Genomic DNA, 19,712 nt, shown 5'->3' on the forward strand with positions numbered 1-19,712 from the left:
GGCCGCGCGGCCCCCCGGCGCGTGGGTGGAGTATCTGACTTGGGGGGCGCTGTCCCCCGCGCTCTGGCCGCGTAGCGTTGGGTTCAATTCGGCGGGCATGCCGGCCACCTGAAGCGACCTCCCCCTCACCCCCGTCCTTTCTGAGAAGGCAGGGCCCTGCGGCTGGCGCGGAGAGGCCACTTGGTTCCCGAAAGTTTGGACTTCGTGGGTCCCTGCTCATGGCGGGCCCCTCCCCCGCGCTCCCCACCGCCTCCCTCTCGGCTTTGCCACTGGCCGCACACACGCCTCCTCTGCCTGAGTGAGGCCGCGCAGCGAGGCTCAGAAACTGCCTCTTCCGAGCACTGGAGTTGGACAGTTTTGCTCTTTTGGTTCCGCGTTTCCTGGGGTCAGGGGAGAGCCTAGAGCTGACTGCTCCAGGCGAACCATCGCCGGCCTCAGGCCGCGGATGGGCAGAGCGAAGGAATGCCAGATTCTGGCGAGCCGCGAGCGGGGCAGGGCCTTCAAGCCCCAGGGCTTCTCCCTTCACTGCCGGACTTCGTTTTGCCAAAGGGAAGCACGCAGTCTGGGGTGTGTGGGTTTGTTTGGGATGAGGACAGGGTTTTGTGGCGCGCCTGAGTTTTGACACTCTGACCGGATTGGCGGTCTGGATGAGTTGGGTGTGTTGATGAGTCGGGCGTGTAGCTCTGTCTTTGAAAGGTGGAGGCAGGAGCAGCAGAGAAACTGGTGTGGCTGCATGCTGAACCACATGATTTAAAAATTTCAGCTGCTGTTATTCTTTCCGAGGAGCGAAGTTCTGCTGCTGTTTCAGACTGTGTCCAGGAATGTGGTGTGACGATCATCAACTCCTCCAACCTGGCAGCGGCATTTGCTGCTCTTTTGGCATGGTTGGGGGTGGGGTGGGGTGGGGCGGGGCGAGCCAGGAAAAGTGGATACGTTGATTCAAAGTGATTTGGTAGAAAAAGCCTGTTTATGGTTGGATATTCCCAACAGTCTAACAGGGTTGGAGCAAGGAAAGAATCGTATTTTACCCATCCCACCCACTCTTTAAATTCTGAATTTCTTTAGATTTTTTTTTTTTTTTTAGTGGAAAGAGTTTGGATTTGAGGGGCTCTGCTTTGTAATTCTGGATTCAAAACTGCTATATTAACTCACCATCAGAACAGGAATGAAATTATCCAGCTAATAGGATTAATTAAAAGGATGTATATTAAACTCATGGCTCTTAATAGGTGTTCAGAAAGTCCTTTCAGGACAGGAGCTGAATTTATTCTTTCAGAACTCTGTGCTTCTAGTGGGGTGGTGGTGTCTTGTGCATGTTTGTTGAATTGAAAGGGCCCCTTCTTTTCCTGAGCCTAATCTGAAGGAAGATTTTACTTTTACCAAAAAACTAGTGCTTGAACTATGTCTCTTTTCAAAGAAAAGGAGATGAACTTCAGAAAAATATGGTCTTTGTTCATTGTTAACAAGCTGCCAACATGCCAATCACAGATGTTCAAAAGAGAACAAGGTTATTTATCACCTGAAAACAGTACTGGGTTGTTCAGCACCAAACAGATACTTCTTGGAAAGTTCAAATTTCATACACTGTTAGGTCCCTAAGAATTTCAGAAGTGGATCTGGAGGCTATGTGATGATGAAGCAAAACTGTTGTTTCTGATATATGTAATAAAAATGATGTAATGTTATTTTTAGCTTTCCTTTTTCTTTGAGTGGAAGGTTTAGTATAAGTGTAGATTTAGGATAAAGAGGCATATAATCAATGGAATATTCTGAGGGTTCCAGTCCTAGGCCTCCCATTAACTTATTTTGTTTAGTAAATAATGTAGTCTTCATGATCTATAGTCTCTACACCTATGAAATGGGACTAAAGACATAACCTTTAGAGGTTGTAGGAAATAATCAATACAATTGTAAGGTTATTACAAACAAGTATTAAGTGATAAGACTGATGAATTACTCTGCCATATAGGGCTTCTTTCATTCTAGGACCCTAGTGCACGGAACTATATCCCCTTTTATACTTCTGATCTGGTGAGGTACTGCTATAACTACTTAGTTTATAGAGGGTCAACTTGAGTATTACTCAAGTTGGCTCAAAGGGTAGGATTTAGTCATTTTGGTTTTTAGACAGGTGTTCTTTAGGTGCTAAACTACTATAATAGAAGAGATTAAAAACCTTGTTTCTTAGTACAAATCTTAAATCTCACAGTCTAACAGTGAAGGCTTCTTGAATCCTATTATGATTGTGTTTTGTCAAGGTACCAATTAATTATAACACACCCTTCCAAACTTTTGAGTGTTCCTGTGTTTGGCTTATGGCCAGTTGTTAATTTAAACATCACTAAGTTCCTAAAGCAAGGAGCTGTCAGCCCATCTGTCTGATTGTCTAAACACAAATCTAGGACCACCCTTTGTTCCTTGTTTTATTTTGTTTTGCAGTGGGAAGTGACTCCCTGGTTTTGCTGCTTGCTAGATAATTTCTCAGCTGAATTCTATTGCTTTTAAAAACATTTCAGGGGCTGGGGTTGTGGCTTAGTGGCAGAGCACTTGCCTAGCATGAATGAGGCACTGGGTTCAATCCTCAGCACCACATAAAAATAAAATAAAAGTTATTATGTCCACCTACAACTAAAACAAATATTAAAAAAAACCCCAACATTACAAAGAGCAATTGTTTTTTTCATGTAGAGATGAAATTTACCCTAAAACTATTTCTCTTTGTCTTTCTATATTTTTTATCCTCTTTTTTGAGGTGTGAATCTGTTGGGGAGAGAGTGGTTATTTGTAGTGTCTCTTCTTTTCCTTATGTTTTAATTTTTTAAAAAGTTGATACGTGTTGACAAATCTCCACTCCCTTCCCACTCTACTGCCTTTTTTTGGTAGGCTTCTCTTGGCCTAAAGGAACAACTTTTGGTTCACCTGGATTGTAGTTGCTGACTTCAGGATGTTTAAAGAATGTCTAAATTCAGTGGGATATGCTTGGATGCTTCAGAGCAGTCTTACAATACATTTTAAAAATATCACACCCACAGAAATTCTATTTTGCCCACAAAATTTGCATTGATCTAGTTCCCATTCTCTGATGCCATTCCTAGTGATCCTCCTCCCTGACCCTTCCATTGTGCTTGAACAAAGCTTTGTGTCCTGGCAGCATCAGAATCAGCTGGAGTGATTCTTGAACTCAATGCTCAGGAATTCCCATACAGTATGTATAATAATCTCCATGTTTTTTAAGGTTTATAAGATGAGTTTGACACAGGAACCTGGTTGAAACTCATTGATCAACTCCACCTTTTCTGCCTTCAGGTGGTGTATGGGATCTTTATAAATTTAATAATTCCCACAGTGAACCTAATCTTAGCCAGCCAATCTAGTGTTTAACCCTTCTGACTCCCGAATTCAGAAATTGCTAACATAAGAGCTATAGAATATAATGTAATTACTTCTTGTTCATCTGGGTGCAAAGTATCTCCATTGTTTCTGTAGACGTTTTCTTATATTTGAATGATATTATAAATTCTCCTTCCTCCTTCTTTGTTGTCTCTTTTTCCTTGAGGATCATTTACATGTTTAATTTTTGGAGCCTTTATCTTTTTGTCCAAAATGGTTTTAGAGTAAAAAATTCCAACATGGTTTGAATGAGATTTTATTTCGTTATCTTTATGTTGTGTTGATGGTTCATATTTAAGTGTTTCATTTCCTTTCAGATATCTGGATATCTGGATGTCTCAACTTGGCCCATTCATTTTCCTTCCATCCTTTCCTGATTCTTCTTTTGTCTTCTACCCTTTCTCTGCAAATGATTTGAAACCAAAAGGTTTTCTGCTCTATGTGTAGCATTTTGGAAGGCTCACGGAACTAGGAGCCAGAAGAAGACTTTTCCATTGGTCTATTGTTAATTGGTTTGGTAACTTTGTAGGAGAGGTACTGTTTTGCTCCTTCATTTTCTCATATACTTTGTCCGTATTCACAGAGCCATTATGGAGTGTAGAGTAGAATTCCTTTCTTCTAGTCCACAGGTCCTGGGTCTTTCCGACTCTCCATATTGCATGCGTTTTGTGTACAAATGGGTTTACATACACAAAAATACCTAATACATCTTCAAGTGCTTTTTTTGGTGGGGAGGCGGTACTGGGGATTGAACTCTGGGGCACTTAACCACTGAGTCACATCCCCAGCTCTATTTTGTATTTTATTTAGAGACAGAGTCTCACTGAGTTGCTTAGTGCCTCACTTTTGCTGAGACTGGCTTTGAACTCGTGAGCCTCCCAAGCCTCTGGGATTACAGCATGTGCTTGGCTTCAAGTACTTATTTTAATGTGTGCTGGAGGAAAAGAACTGTGTCTTTTATGTGTTTCTTCTAATACTCATATCCCTATTCCTCTACCTGGCATGGTGCCTTGGCAACTAATAGGCACTCAGTAAGTAAATATTTGTTCAGTTGAACAATTATTTTTAGTCATTTTCTTATTTTGGACTACCGTGGTACTCTGGGACAAATTTTAAGTAGCATTTGCAAGAGTCACTGCTTACTTTATACTTAGGGAAGAGCCAAATTTCCCCCTTCCCCATGTGTTTTATTTAAACTTGCCATTTTGAGTGTGTGTGTGTGTTTTCTTTCTCTCTTTTTTTCTATCACTTCTGATATTTTAAAGGTCACTTTGACTTTGGAATCTTAACTTCAAAGGCACTGGCATCCGCCCCCTGCCTCTCTCTGTCTCTCTACTGCTTCCTGTATTACTACTATAGGTCAGCAATTTTCTATTATTTTGTTCAGAATTGTCATGCCATATTGTAATTTTGTCATCTTGAGGACCAGTCATTTTCTAAAGTAGTATTTTTTACACATTACAGCTAATGTTGTAATGACATTTTGATTTTTTTTTCATCTTAAGTTGGTTATTACAAACTTCTACTAGACTAGGAGGATATGTGCATATTTCCTGAACACCACTGGAGGGAGGACCTCTAAAGGTGAGACATGATAAATAAATATTTGTGAGAACCACATGATATGTGAGTTTTCTCTGGAACAAGATTTTGTTCTTTAAGGGCAGGGACTCTACTACACATATCCCTTCTCTGTCCTACAGAAGAGGAGAACTTGTCTGGCACACACCCAACATGCAGAGTCACCTGAGCAGCAGGTGATGGTTGAGCACCTGTGGCTCCCGCTTTGCCACTTTGGGGCACACTTGAGATAGATGGTGAGTCAATGTCTTATCCCTCTTGCTTCCTCTTTTGAAGACAGCATCAGTTGAAATTTGACCCTACCTAGACTTTTGTGCCATCCCTTTTTGTTACTTAGCAGTGACTGCAATTTTCATATTTGTAAGCTTATGTGTTGACAGGAGCTTCACAATTCATCTAGTCCTTCTGTCAACTGCATGCTTGGTGAGATTCTCTCATAACATCCTGGACAAGTGGTAGCATACCTTCTCTCTGTTTGACCACCTCTGGTGAAAGTCTGCTCCCTATCTCCTGAGGCAGTTTAGTCAATCTTTGACCAGCTATAATTCTTAGATCTTATATTCAGCTGTATTCTGCCTCTTTATGATTTGCACCCATTGGCATTGTCTCAGGAACTTTTCTCAGGGTCTTGAGCACTGACTGGGTACAGGGATCCAAAGGGGGTGGTTATATATCCTTTGCTGAACAGACACCCACCTGTCAGTAAAAGGAATGAAACCCAATGAGGAACATGAAGTTGATCTTTTCTGAGATGGCTGCTTACATGTTGCATACCTTCTACCCAGGTGGGCCCTGGTGGGGGAAAAAAAAATTTGTCTAGCAATGTTTCACTGACCCCTCTTTTGATCATAATACTGAGTATTTGGAGATTCTGACTCAGTGGGTCTGGAGTGGTATTTGGGAATTTGTGTGTTCAAGAAATAGCCAAATTGATTCTAATGTTACGGAAAATTGGAATCAAGACAGTGAATCTGGAAAATCAAGGTTTTGTTTTGCATTGTACTTTTGTTTGCTTTTTTTGAGAATGCCAGAGAGGTTGCCTTGTCTGGGTCCCGTGGTCATTTTTTTCCCCTTTGACTATGCCTGTGTATTCCTGAATGTCTAATTTACTAGGGAGAAGAAAGCTCCTTTGATTCTCCCTTAAGGCAAATAAAGTTGTTTGTTTTATCTTTAAAACATAATAATCTGCTAACTCTCCCTGTCTTAGGACATGCTTGTATATGGATAACTTTGGTCGAAGACCTCTTTTCCCTCCACCAGAATGTTATTTGAGGTGTCAGAATGCATAGGGGTTCCACAGCCTGTTTGGTGTCCATTAAGGAATTCTGTCTTCAAATCTTGTGAAGGATGCCTCCTTTGAGAGTGCAGTTTTGTGAACCTGTAAATGCATACCCAGTGACAGGTACTTCTCTCAGATGGATTATTGAGAAGACATATCATCAGGTCACTCATTTCAGGCAGTCTCGATTTTGAGGTGTCTAGGTTATACCGGCAAATAGAGTGAGAAAAGGAGAATAAAGGGGGAATATAGGGGCTTGAGCAGAACTGAACAGTCTGCAAGGGGCCCAGAATTTTTTCTCTTATAAAGACGTTTGATGCCACTGTCCTCGATGGGAAGAAGGAAGTGGTTTCTGATTTGAAAGGATGTCCTCACGGGCTCTGGATGGGATAAACCATGCAGTGTTCCTTGGTAGTGGTGGAAGGCTTGCTTGCTGTCTTTTTTTCTTTCTTCTCTCCTTTTTGAGGGGGAATATTAGTTATGTGATAGAAAACACATCGTGGCCTTAAAAATAAGAGTGAAAACAAGAAATAACCTAAGAAAGAGGGTTAATAAGAGTCATGGTGAGCAAAGCAATTATTGTATTAGTTTGTTATGTAAATATGTACATTTCTTAGTATTCTCTGATAGGATCCTTAACTATTAGTTTTAAGATTTGTCATTTTTGCAACTCTGCTGAGTTAGTGGTATGTGAGAGGGGATTGTGGTATGTTGCCACATTAATTTGTATGTGTTCCCTTGGCATCACGTGGTGCAGAGTTCAGGGTATTCTAGTCTTTAGATGTGTGGGAATCATTGACCAAGTAAGAGTTATGATTCTTCCTCCAAGAGCTGACATCATCATTGGAGGACAAGATGGTTGGGCACAGAAATATTAAATATGACCAGTTATTCACTTATCTACACCCTCCTATAGTTTGGGTGACTAAGAGCTGTAGAACCTGGGGAAGTAAAGACAAATCCTGATACCATTAGCAGTCCCAGCTCACCTTCTGGACTTCTATGCTATTGCATACTTTCTGCCATTTTTCTGTTTCCCTATTGTAATTTAAAAGTATAAAAATTTAACTTGGGGAAAAGATAAGGACCCTTTTGTTGGCATGGGTATACATATAAGTTTGGCACATGTTGTGGTGTCTATTATGTCTGTTAATGGATTTCTTGTGAGAGAGAGTGAGCGAGCTATGTCCTCAGTCCTGGATGCCAGGCCTGATCTAGGACAGGTTAAAGTGAAATATCTTCTTTGAAAGATCCAGTTCTTTTTTTTTTTTTTTTTTAAATTGTACTTGTTAGTTATACAATAGAATGAATTCTGACATACATATATGGAGTATAATTTCTTATTCTTTTGGTTGTCATGATGTAGAATTACATAGGCCACATGACCATATATGCTCATAGGATAGTAATGTCCAATTCATTCTACTCTTTATTGATTCTTGATTTTACTTCTTGTGCTTTAGGAGTCTTGTTAAGGAAATTAGTTCCTAAGCCAACATGATGTAGATTTGGGCCTACTTTATCTTCTATTAGGCTCAGGGTCTCTGGTCTAAAGCCTAAGTCCTTGTGGAAGATCCTGAAGAAATTTCTCATCATAGGCAATGACTGAGGTGCGGTGTGGGCACACCCAGAGCTGCCGCTGCAGGTGGCATTGATGAATCACACCAAGATCTCTCTCACCCTTTTGTACTTGTCTTGGCAAAACCCTGTTCTACCAGCTTCTCAAACGTGTGTATTAGTAGATGTGATTGAACAAGCTCTTGGGGGATCATTTTGCTGTCCCTTGCCCCTCTTGAACTGCAGGCCAGTGACCTTGACTCAGCTGTGCTGCCTTTGCTATTCTGGCCAGGCAATGTGGGGCCTGAGTCTCTCTTCCCATTGGATGGGGGCACCTTTCCCCAGAGGCCTGCCTGGGGCAGTTTCTGGTCTTCAAGTCAGTTCTTTCTGCAGGTTTTTGGCAGCTGTGCAGTAACTTTGGGTTCTTTGAATGTATCAGCCAAACATCATGCCAAGATGGACTCATCCTCGCAGAAAGACAGGTTGGGTCTGTGGTGTTGCAGAACCTGTTTCTGGGTTAAGAGTTGCTCTCCCACCCATTCACATGTTTATTCATATTAAGTGTGTGTGTTTGTGTGTGTGTTTGTGTGTGTGTTTTGTGAGGTCAGGAAAACATGATGATAATATTTTGATTGGAGTCAGATGTTGTCTCCTTAATAATGTGTTTCCATTTAACAAATAGCCTCCCCTCAAAATACTATTTTACTTGCTGAATAAAGTTTTGAATGAGGAGCTGTGGTTATATTCTAAAGTATACTGCCTTGTTTGGAGGCAGGTGCATTTTTAAATTGTGTGGTTTGTTTTTTGTGTATTTATTTGGCAAATTGTGTCTTTTACCCATTGAAGTGTTCATTTTTCTTTTTCTTTTTTTTTGGTACTGGGGATTGAACTAAGGGGCACTCAACCACTGAGCAATATCCCCAACCCTTTTTCTTTTTTTTGTATTTTATTTAGAGACAGGATCTTACTGAGTTGCTTAGGACTCAGTTTAAGTTGCTGAGGCTGGCTTTGAACTCAGGATCCTCCTGCCTNCGCCTTTATGGAAGGCTTTTAAGTCTGAAACATTTTCAGTAGTCTATTTTACTGTTTTACCTGGTACATAGCAGGGAAAGATTTCTATGTTGGCATACTTATCCAACATTAAATAACAATAATTGAATACTGCCTACTAAATAATCTATTCGGTTGCATTTCTTATATGAATAGCCTCAAAGGTAGATAGTGCTAGTTGTTTACCTTCTCAAAATGGTAAGTATAATAAATAAGTTGAACAGATACTTTTGCTTAATTCTTGGTTTTCATATGCATTTGTGCAGAAAGTGTCATAACTCGTTGAAGTTTTGAGGAGACATGTGTGTGTGTGTGTGTTTTTTTTTCTTTTTTAAATTGGGGATTGAAACCAGGGGCCCTTACCACTGAACTACATTCCCTTCCCTTTTTATTTTTTGAGACAGGGTCTTGCTAAGTTGCTGAGGCTGGCCTCAGACTTGTAATCCTCCTGCCTTACCCTCCTGAGTAGCTGGGATTACAAGCATGTGTCATCATGCCTGGAAAAGGACATGTATATTTTGATTATTAATTAGTTTTTATATGTTTTCCTTTGCTGTGAATAAGACTTTTAATTTGCTAGATCTTCTTTAATTGGAAGCATTAAACATATTTACTTTATTATATTATTTAAAGCACTTCCTAATTTTTATGAGGATTTTTAGGAAAAAGACCATATCCTGAGACATGCATGTCATTGCTATTATTTCAAGTAAGTGACAGTTTGACTCCTAGTGACACATATTTTCTAAGAGATTTAAAGAAAATAATTATAACTAAAACAATAATTGTAACAATTTCAGGTAGGTTTACATAGCAACAAAATTAGCCCTTGTATTTATACATAATTAACTCATATTTATACTTTGATTTTCTCTGGCACCTGTACAAGATTTTTTTTTTGTGTGTGTGTGTGTGTGTGTTTGTTGGGGGAGAGATATGGAAGTAGATACATTTAGAAGTAGTTGAGGATGTCTGGAAAATCTAGAAAAGTATTAAAAAAAAATCTATAGTCACACCACTGTTAGTATTTTAGTATACATATTTGGTCTTTTATTCCCTATGCTTAAATTTGAAAAATTCATTGATTGATAATACATTTTTAACACATAAGGCAATTTTCTGTTCTGCTTTTTTTTGGTAATTACAACTATTTTAATATTTGAAAGCATTTTTAATAAATTTAATGCTAATGATTAGATCCACTAATGATGAATTTATTGTGTTTACCCACCTTTGGTTGCATATTTGATTTATTTCCATTCTTCTGTTTTTAGATTTTCATAAATACATATGAAAATCTATTTATAAATATAAAATATATTTATATAAATATAAATAGATTTTCATATGTGTGTGTGTGTGTGTGTGTATATTTTATTGATCTTCTTCATACAGAAAGTTCCCTTTTTAAGATTTTTTCTCCAATAAGCTAGATTTCCAAAAGACAGATTACTAAATTTACCCAAGAGAGTGAAGTTTAAAAATAAGGAATAGGGTTTTTGAGAAACAGGATTTCCTATCACTTCTAACCCAAATATCATGGTTAATATTTCAATGCATTCCTAATAGTTTTTATTTTTGGTGGCTGTTATTATAATTGGGATTTTAATGTAGATTCTTCTATCCTCTGCTTCTGTACCACTTAAAATAATATGAACATTTTTCAAATATGTAAATATTATTTAAGAGTATGATTCCAGGGCTGGGGATGTGGCTCAAGCGGTAGCGCGCTCGCCTGGCATGCATGCGGCCCGGGTTCGATCCTCAGCACCACATACAAAGATGTTGTGTCTGCCAAGAACTAAAAAATAAATATTAAAATTCTCTCACTCTCTTAAAAAAAAAGTATGATTCCAAAGGATGCTTACTGTTTTCTTAAGTCTAGTATACTTCATTTAAAATGAAACTCATTCTTAGTTTCCAGTATTTCTAATTGTAAATAATGCTATGGTGAATAATTTTTTGTTCATAAATCTTAGTGGAAAAATTTATTTCCTAATATAGACACCCAGAAGTGAAATTATTTTATCTAAGAATCTAAACCTTTTTGTGGCTTTTAATACACAGTGCCACATTCCTTTTTATATAGTTTGATCAAATTATATTTTTATTGGCAGAATATGAAACTGTAAATGTTCTCAGCCATTGTCAATACTAGGTTCTATTTTTAAAATTTCACCATTTGATAAGAGGTAAATGCTACTACCACATTTTAGTTTGCCTCTCAGATTACAGTAATGCTGCCTATTTTTTAAAGGTGATTTGTGGCCATTTATTTGTATTGCCTTTTGTTTTTTGTGTATTTATTTGGCAAATTGTGTCTTTTACCCATTGAAGTGTTCATTTTTCTTTTTCTTTTTTTTTTTCTTTTTTTTTGGTACTGGGGATTGAACTAAGGGGCACTCAACCACTGAGCAATATCCCCAACCCTTTTTCTTTTTTTTGTATTTTATTTAGAGACAGGATCTTACTGAGTTGCTTAGGACTCAGTTTAAGTTGCTGAGGCTGGCTTTGAACTCAGGATCCTCCTGCCTCAACCTCCTGAGGTGCTGGGATTATAGGTGTGCTCCAGTATGCCCGGCCATGTTCAATTTTTCTGATTTGAAAAAACTCCTTAAATATTAAAAGTATTAGTCCTTTATCTTAAATATGTCACAATATATATGACAGCAGTTAACAGTACATAATATTACATAATATTAAATTGCTATCAACTTCGATACAAAAGTTATTCATTTGATAGGCTAATCTTTTTTATTCTTTGATTTCTAGTGGACATGATAAATTTTTTTATGTATTTGTTAACTGGAACTTTCTGTAGCTATTTTAAAATTCTAATCTGACTGTATCATAAAACAATATACTGCTGGGCATGGTGGTGCATGCCTGTAATCCCAGCACCTTGCGGGGCTGAGGCAGGATGATTATGAGTTCAAAGCCAGCCTCAGCAATTTAGTGAGACTCTCTCTCTATATGGCTGGTACTATGGCTCAGTGGTTGAATGCCCCTGGGTTTAATCACAAGTACCAAAAAACACCCCCAAAACCCAATATGCTATTGATTATATATGCCTAAGAAATACATATTTATTTCAGTTCCAAATAAAAAAGATGTTGTAGGGAAGCAGCATATTCTGGAGCCAAGTTTGTGATTTCCGTGGGTTGGGGGTAATCTAATGTCCTGTCTTCCCAGACATCCATGAGCTCTGAAGTTTATAACACCCCTGAAAAGCATGACTGTACGATGTCTACCGCACACTGCTAATTCTGACACTTTGACCTGATTGATAAGCCTGTACAGTGGTCTAGCCAGTCAGTTTGGTCAGTCAACAGATGACTAAGATTCCCCCTTACCCTCCCCAAATTGATTAGTTGTGGGACAGAACTGACTGAAGCAGCCTGTTGTTTTGGCACCCCAGGAACACCACCTGTTTCTCCCTCCAGCCTCCCACTGTCCCGGTGCAGTGCTGTGTGCACAGTGGGTAGGAGATCAATGTTGTTGCTAAAGAATGTTGCAATAAAGAAGAGTAGATTGCATTTTTTCCAAGCTTGTGTGTTCTTAGTGCACCCCACTGCTTTTGACATTCAGTGATCCAGCTGAAAACTGCTGTATGTAGAAGCCCTGCAGATCAAGTGTTTGGTTCAGAGTAATTTCAGGCAATATGAATGCTGTCTTAAGCATCACTGGAATTTACTGGGCTGGTCATTTGCCAGCTATTACCATATTTAGTGTGAGGAGACCTGGGGAATGAGGACATTTCTGACCAACCAAAGAAGGAAACTTTTCTCAAGGACTGCATTTATTTGTTTTTATTAAATGAAGTAGTTAAGAGAATGCCAGTTAGACTTAGCCCGTTAGACTAGTTTGTGTCCATTGGTCCTTCTTTCTGTGATCCTTCCATATAATTAATCTGTGAATGGAGAAAGATATTCGATAGTGAAGTTCTTTCTCACCCTGAAGTCTAATACTGTTTCTGGGAGGAAGTTAGAGAATCATTATGCTCAATTGTGCACTGAAAGGCTTAACCAGAGGTGAAGCTGCTGATTAAAAATGTAGGTTGATAAGTATTTATTTTCATTTTTCTCTTGACAGTTTCTGTTCTGTCATGGTCTGAATGTATTTTGACTCTGCCGTTATCTTCACCCTACTTTTGGGATCATCTGTCTTCCTGCTATGACTTAATATCTATCTGCCTCAGTGTTCTTCCATTTACAGATGAAGATTCTAAATACTTGGAAGGACCAGTAAATACAGTTAGCATAAAAGATATTTTATAAAGTAGCCCCCCAAATTTATATAGCAATTTATAGTTTACAGAAAGCACTCACATAATGCCTCCTTTAATTCCTTTAAAACTTTGGTGGAAACTGAACCTCAGAGGGGTAGGGGTCTTGTTTACTCCTAGATTTACACCTAGAGAGTAAGTGACGGAGCTGGGACTTAAACTTGTGACTTGAATTTTTAAAAATATGGCAGTTTTTTTCCTTTTTTAAAAAACATTGAAGTTTTACTGTGTCTGTCATTCTGCTAGGGGCTTTATGTGTGTGCCTCATATCATTCACATGGTTATCCTTTGGGGTAGATAGTATTCATCTATAGTACTGATAAGGAATTTGGAGCTTGGTTTATAGTTAGGATGTTGGAGTGAGTCACAGTGAGGGAAGCAGCTCAGATTCAAACCCCTGTTCAGCTCCTAGGCCTCTGTAGTTAGTCATAATTTCACTTCTTAGTAACCCTATGAGAAAGGGGTAGGGAAGTGTGGAAATAGATTTGTCACATGCTCAGGCTAATGCAGGTAGTAAGTGGCTTAGTTGAGATTTAGAGCTGGTTCTGTCCTCATAACTGTTACTTACTCTCCTACATTGCAGTTGCATACTTTAATGTTTTGAATAACTAAGAATTAATTCACCAAACTACCTTCTTTGAAGAGCCAACCTGTTAGGAATTTTTTGTATCTTCTGAATAAGAGAGAAATGAATGTATGTTAGTTGACTGCCTTCTCAGGTGATTTCTAGTCCCAGGACAAGCAAACGGAATTTAGAGGGAGAAGGAGGGGACTTGACATTAAGAATGAGTCTTTAGGCCAAAAGGGACCACAGCAATGAAGCAGCCCTTTGGAGGACCGCTCTCCAGAGCACTGGCCTAGACTCCTGTGGGCTCTGCTTGGGGACACTACTTTTTGTGTTTAGGAAAACTTCTCTTTGAGAAGGAGTTGTCAGCTTTTGGGGATAGAAAGGTGGGGATACTTACAAGTCTGGTTCTACACTAGTAAGTGCTGTATCATTGGGCAAGTTTCTTAAGCACCCTGTGCCTTGGTTTTGTTATTCATAAAATGAGGACAATAGTAGTATATGAGTGTTGTGTTTGCTCTGAGGATTAAATAAGTTAATAGGTATTAGATCCATAGGATAGGGTCTGCAGGGTCTGGCACGCAGTATGTACTTATTGTTGTTAGTGGTGTTTTTTTTTTTTTTTTTTTCCCCCAGTACTGGGATTGAACCTAAGGGCACTCTACCATTGGGATGTGTGTGTGTGGAGGGGGAGAGGGGGGATATACACATCTATATCTGTATCTATATCTCCAGCTCTTTTTTGAGACAAGGTCTTGCTAAGTTGCTAAGGATGATGGTCTTGAACTTGTGATCTTCTTGCCTCCGCTCTCCCAGTAGCTGGGATTATAGGCGTCTACCACTGTGCTTGGCTGTTAATGGTGTTCTTTTATAATAGATAGAATGTCATCTTTGCAGCATGCAGATTGTTCATTGGTTTCCTGTGACCTTATAAAGTTCCCTTAATGGGGTATACTTCCCATTTTAAGAAATTTTTCTTTTGTGCAAATTGCATTGATAGGTGTTAAATCATTCCCCCATTTCTTATTAACCATAAATTGTGTCTAGATGTCACATTTAGTGATATTTCTGAGGTTAAACTTCAAGAACACTATTAGGTCCAATACTTTCATTCTCAAATTTCCTATGACATGGCAAAGTTTATCACATGCCATTCAGTGCCACCATGAGGAATACTACTCTAAGGCTACAAACTTGATGTTTTCATTAGCTTAAAAGCAGCCATTGAATGTTCTCTGTTAGACATTTGAAATACTACAAATACCTCATCTCTCATTACAACCTTAGAGGCTTCTGGAGATTTGGGATCTTAGGCTGAGAATCACCATCCTAATATATTGCTCTTTTAAAAATAAGGAAACAAAAGTCCACAGAAGTGGAGTGACTGGCCAAAGGGATTGGAGCCAGGTCAGGGTTGGGGTGAGAACCCATGCTCTTGATTTCTGGTCATATGGTTTTTCTTCTGTGCTCACTACTCAGATGATATATTAGTATGTTGACCCTCTGGTTTTTGAGGCCTGGAAAACAACAGTGAAGGAGTAGGAGGGGTGGGAGAGGACAAAGGTGTGGCCATATTGAAAATGTCAATGATAGCAGAGAAAACATTTGCTTGTGAGCCCCCACCTGTCCCTTTGGACTTTGTTGTAGTGTTATGACAACCCAGCAGGTCTGATGTCACTAGTGATTCAGAATTGGATTAGCCAGGACTGGTGTAGTTACTTTCTCAGAAAAGGGCTTCATATTTTAACATTTGTTTCCCATGACAGTTTGCTTATCTCAAGTTTTGGCAGCCTCGAACAAATGGTTGTCGGGGTTTTTGTTTTGTTTTGTTTTAAGACAAAATTCCAAATTTCATTTTGCTGAATTTTGTAAACTGTCTTCTACCTGCCACTCCCTTTTGCTCCCTCTATAATTATTTCTAAGATTTTGTTTTTCCATTGTGGGAGTACAGTGAAAGGTTTTCTTTTATAGTCTGAGATATTTATAATTATGTGTAAGCACAGTTTACAGAAAAGTAAGTGGTGCACAAGTTATCTCAAATACCCTTGAAACACTTAAAATATTTTCCTATAATTTAAATCTTTCTGAAAAAGGAGCTTAAGCTGCTTATGGTAAAAAAAAAAAAAAAAAAGAGTTATACACTAAGGATACCTGAATTTGGATGTGATGTAGATAAATGTGAATGTCACTTTGGAGGAACTGAGAATGTTTGCATGAAAGCTGATCCTTGTATTAGAGTGAACCAAACAGACAAAACTCTGTATTCATGGAGCTTCTACAAGTATCAGTAGCTTCCATATACTGAGGGTTTGTTATGTGACAGATGATTGGGAGGACAGAATTTTACCTGTTTCTTTTAGTCCTTATAGTTGGTATTATGATTCCTACTTACAGAAACATTAAGGTATGATCATACAAGTCACCCTCCTAGTTAGTGGAACAGGGTAGTTAGTGGAACTCCCCTTGCCTAACTAACTACAAAGCTAACATACTTAACCATAGTAAATAATGCCATTGTCTATCTTGTAGAATCCTCTAGTTCCACAGATAATGCAGTTTTGGTTTAATGATATCTTGTGTTCTAAATTGACTTTTAGTTTACTTTTCGGAATAATAACTTTGAATGAGCACTTACATAATATGGGAATTATTTAAACTGCAAGCTCCCATCTTAAGGAATTATAGTTCCTTCTAAATCTTTTTATAACTAGGAAGAATGGATTTATGTTTGTTGTAATACAGGTAACTTTTTTAGAAATTCTTTTTCTGTTACTTCTTGATCCCCCCCACGCCCAAGAATTCTTTAGTAGATTAAGACCAGGGATGAATACATAGCGTTTTTTTTCTTTAAAGTAATTTCAGAAAGATTGAAAATAGTAGTCCAGAGTCATATTTGTGCTTGGAAATATTTTATGCCAGCCCTTTTAATTACAAATAGCTTTCTCTGGACCGTGCAGCTATAGTCTTAACTGTACCATTCTAAAAGGGATGTGAGAGACCACATAAATGATTGGAATATCTCCACATCTGAACAATGGGCTTAATCAATTACTAAAACTACCTGCTAACATATCCTGATCTCGAATTTTGGAATTAACTGTGTGTAGTGTTTCTGCACATATTCTTTACAGAACAAGAATGAGGACAGCTTTACTTTTTCTTCTTTTCTGTGAATTTTTTTTTTTTTTTGTAGTTGTAGATGAACAGCATGCCTTTATTTTATTTGTTTATATGTGGTGCTAAGGATCGAACCCAGTGCTGCACACTTGCCAGGCAAGTACTCTGCCACTGAGCTACAGCCCCAGCCCTGAACTTAAAAAAAATTTTTTTTTATTACTGTGTTCTTCATTACTGAAAACTGGTGGTCATCTGTACTAATATATAAGAGAAGTATGCTTGACACCAATGGAAAATCCCAGAGTGCCCCTGCTGTTTCAAAATGTAGTCTTTTTCTGCATGCTCAAACATTTGGGTCCTTTCAAATATTCCTAACTTTCTCCTTAGATTTTGGTTGTTTATCACCAGTTGAATGATGAAACAGAGACTTCCCAGAGATACTAAGGATAAAAAAGATAAATGACTATCAGTGTTTATTGAACATTTTAAAACATCTTTCAGAACAACTTTATATACCCTCCCTCATTAGGTTTTGATTTTGACTTTAACATAGATGATGAGTTTGGAATCAGATAGACTTGGCTTTGATTCTTACTAGCCAAGAATATTGGATAAACCATTAAACTTCTCTAAGTCTCAATTTCCTCATTTATATAATGGGAATAATGTTAATATCTAACTTGCAGGATTGTTTGTAAAGACTGGAAACAGCATATTTAATTGTGCTTGCATAGTTCTGGGCACAAAATAGGTACCCAAGTGTGGGGCCCTGAACTTTAAACTTCATTAGTTTCATGGTAATTCCCCCTTTGGAAGAAAGAGTCTGGGAATACTTGTCTCTGGACCTCTTTGTTTCCGTTTCTTTTAATGACTCCCTTTAAGCTCTGCTTCATTGCCAAGGCAAGATTATGGATTACCTAAAGAACAGACTAAAAGCACTATTGTCTAGTAATTTCAAGTTTGTAGATTAACCCACTATGAATTAAAAGCCTTTCTAACTCCTTTGTCTGTTCATAGTTTGCAGCCTCCTTCACCTCTCACCTCAGAAGCAGTTGATTCACAGAAAAACATTATTTAGGATTTCTAATCCTAAGGACTGCAGGACTCTTTTAATAAGGAGGAACCTAGTTGGTTGGATTATTTGTTTCCATCTTTCACCCCCCCTCCCAAGTCTTCATGGAAATCAGGTTTGAAATGTTAGAAGCAGTTGGTTTTCAGCATTGGGAAAGCTTATCTAATCAGGCATGTGAAGTGGCCTATGTTGGATTTTTGTGCCAGAGAAGGCCAGGGGAGGTGGAGGAGATTATTGCTTTTGCTTGTACATTTCTGACATTGGTTGAGGCACTAGGAGAACAGTGGGGAAATTGTTCTAAAAGAGTTGTTGAAGTTATTTTCACTAGTCTAACATATGTATACTTGCCATCCATATGGGCTAGAGGAATGGGTCTTATAATCACAAATAAGTGTATGTGACCTAATTTGAACCATATAATCATTTATTATTTTAGGCTAGAGGGTGAGGGTTTTCTGTTTCACAGGATTTTGGACTAGGAATTTTACTGTTATAAAACAATATTTTATATTAAACAATGCCCTCCAGTTTTTAATAACTTTTATAGACTGATCTTATTTGAGCCCCAAATGAACTCTGTTAAGGATAGAAGGCTAATTATATTATTAGTTTTATAGATGAGAATAGCAAGTCCCAAATAAGCTTAAGGGAGTTCTTCCAGATCACGTGGTTAGTATCAGACGAAGCCAGGGCTAGAACCCAAGTTCTGATATGTAGGGTAGTTTTGTTTTATGATATCCTACCACCTTGCCCTTCCATAATACCCCTAAATCTATGTTCTGTTTCCCATGACATGGAATAATTCTTTTCTGATTAACTGTGTCAGAACATGACAATAGTGAACTAGAATTTAAGGATTCTTTTCCCAGATGTGTCAGTTAGCCATTTTTTCCTTTTTTTTTTTTTTTTCCTGTTGTCTTCCTTTATTTCTTTCTTTGGTATTGGATATGGAACCCAGGACCTTGTGCACATTAGGCAAGTGCTGTACCAGTGAGCTATAACTCCCAACCCAAGTCAGGTTTTCTTAAAACTATTCTGTGCCTGGGATGTTAACCACTTGTCCCCATTATCTAATCAGGATGTTGAACCGAAGTGAAATAGGCAGGGGAACATGACAAACTTGGTTCAACACAGCCCAACTTACATATGCTTTTCTATTTGGTCCAGGATGTCATGTTCACTTAGAGGCATTTTGTATTCTGTGATGTCTGTTTCTTAGTGTTGTTACTCAGCCATTTGTAAGGGTTTCAAGCCTTGTCTCTTCCTGCGTGGCCGTGAGTGACTTTGCTGTTCCTTAAAGTTTCCTAAGTTTCTCAAGAGCGTACATCTTTAATGTAATTTTATGTCACAGCTCTTGGCATTTCTCTCCTTAATCAGTGTAACTTTAAATTTAAACAGAGTACACATTGCGTATGCAGAGGGGTGTGTCGGTATTGCACTGTGGCTTATGTAAGCACACTGCAGCATTTCTTCTTTTAATCAAAATGAGGAAATAGAAAATATGTTGTTATGGTAATTTTACACATAAACCCACAAGGAAGTGTGTATCTAGGCTCTGTGGGAACTGTAACTGATACATTTCAGGAAAGAAAATGCAGACTAGCTAAAATTTTAACTGCTAAGTGTTCATGGGGAAAGAAAGAAAAATTAGCAACCTCTCATATTATACTTCAGGTCGGCCAATGAATTCTAAGGTTAATGGCACATATGAGAGCTCCTGCCTTGTTTACATCCCTTAGCATATGGAACTGTGCTTGCCTTACCACAACAACATATTTTGCCAGTATTTGACAGCTGACCACAAGAAACTAGTTCA

General features: G+C 38.4%; 1 protein-coding gene across 1 annotated transcript in view; it reads left to right on the forward strand.

Moving 5' to 3' along the window:
• The window catches only part of Notch2 (notch receptor 2), a 152,811-nt gene that overhangs the window by 409 nt on the left and 132,690 nt on the right, over positions 1–19,712 (forward strand). The gene's annotated exons all lie outside the window — the stretch shown is intronic.

This window comes from Marmota marmota, unplaced genomic scaffold (assembly GCF_001458135.2).
Source record: "Marmota marmota marmota unplaced genomic scaffold, marMar, whole genome shotgun sequence".
Taxonomy (NCBI): Eukaryota; Metazoa; Chordata; class Mammalia; order Rodentia; family Sciuridae; genus Marmota; species Marmota marmota.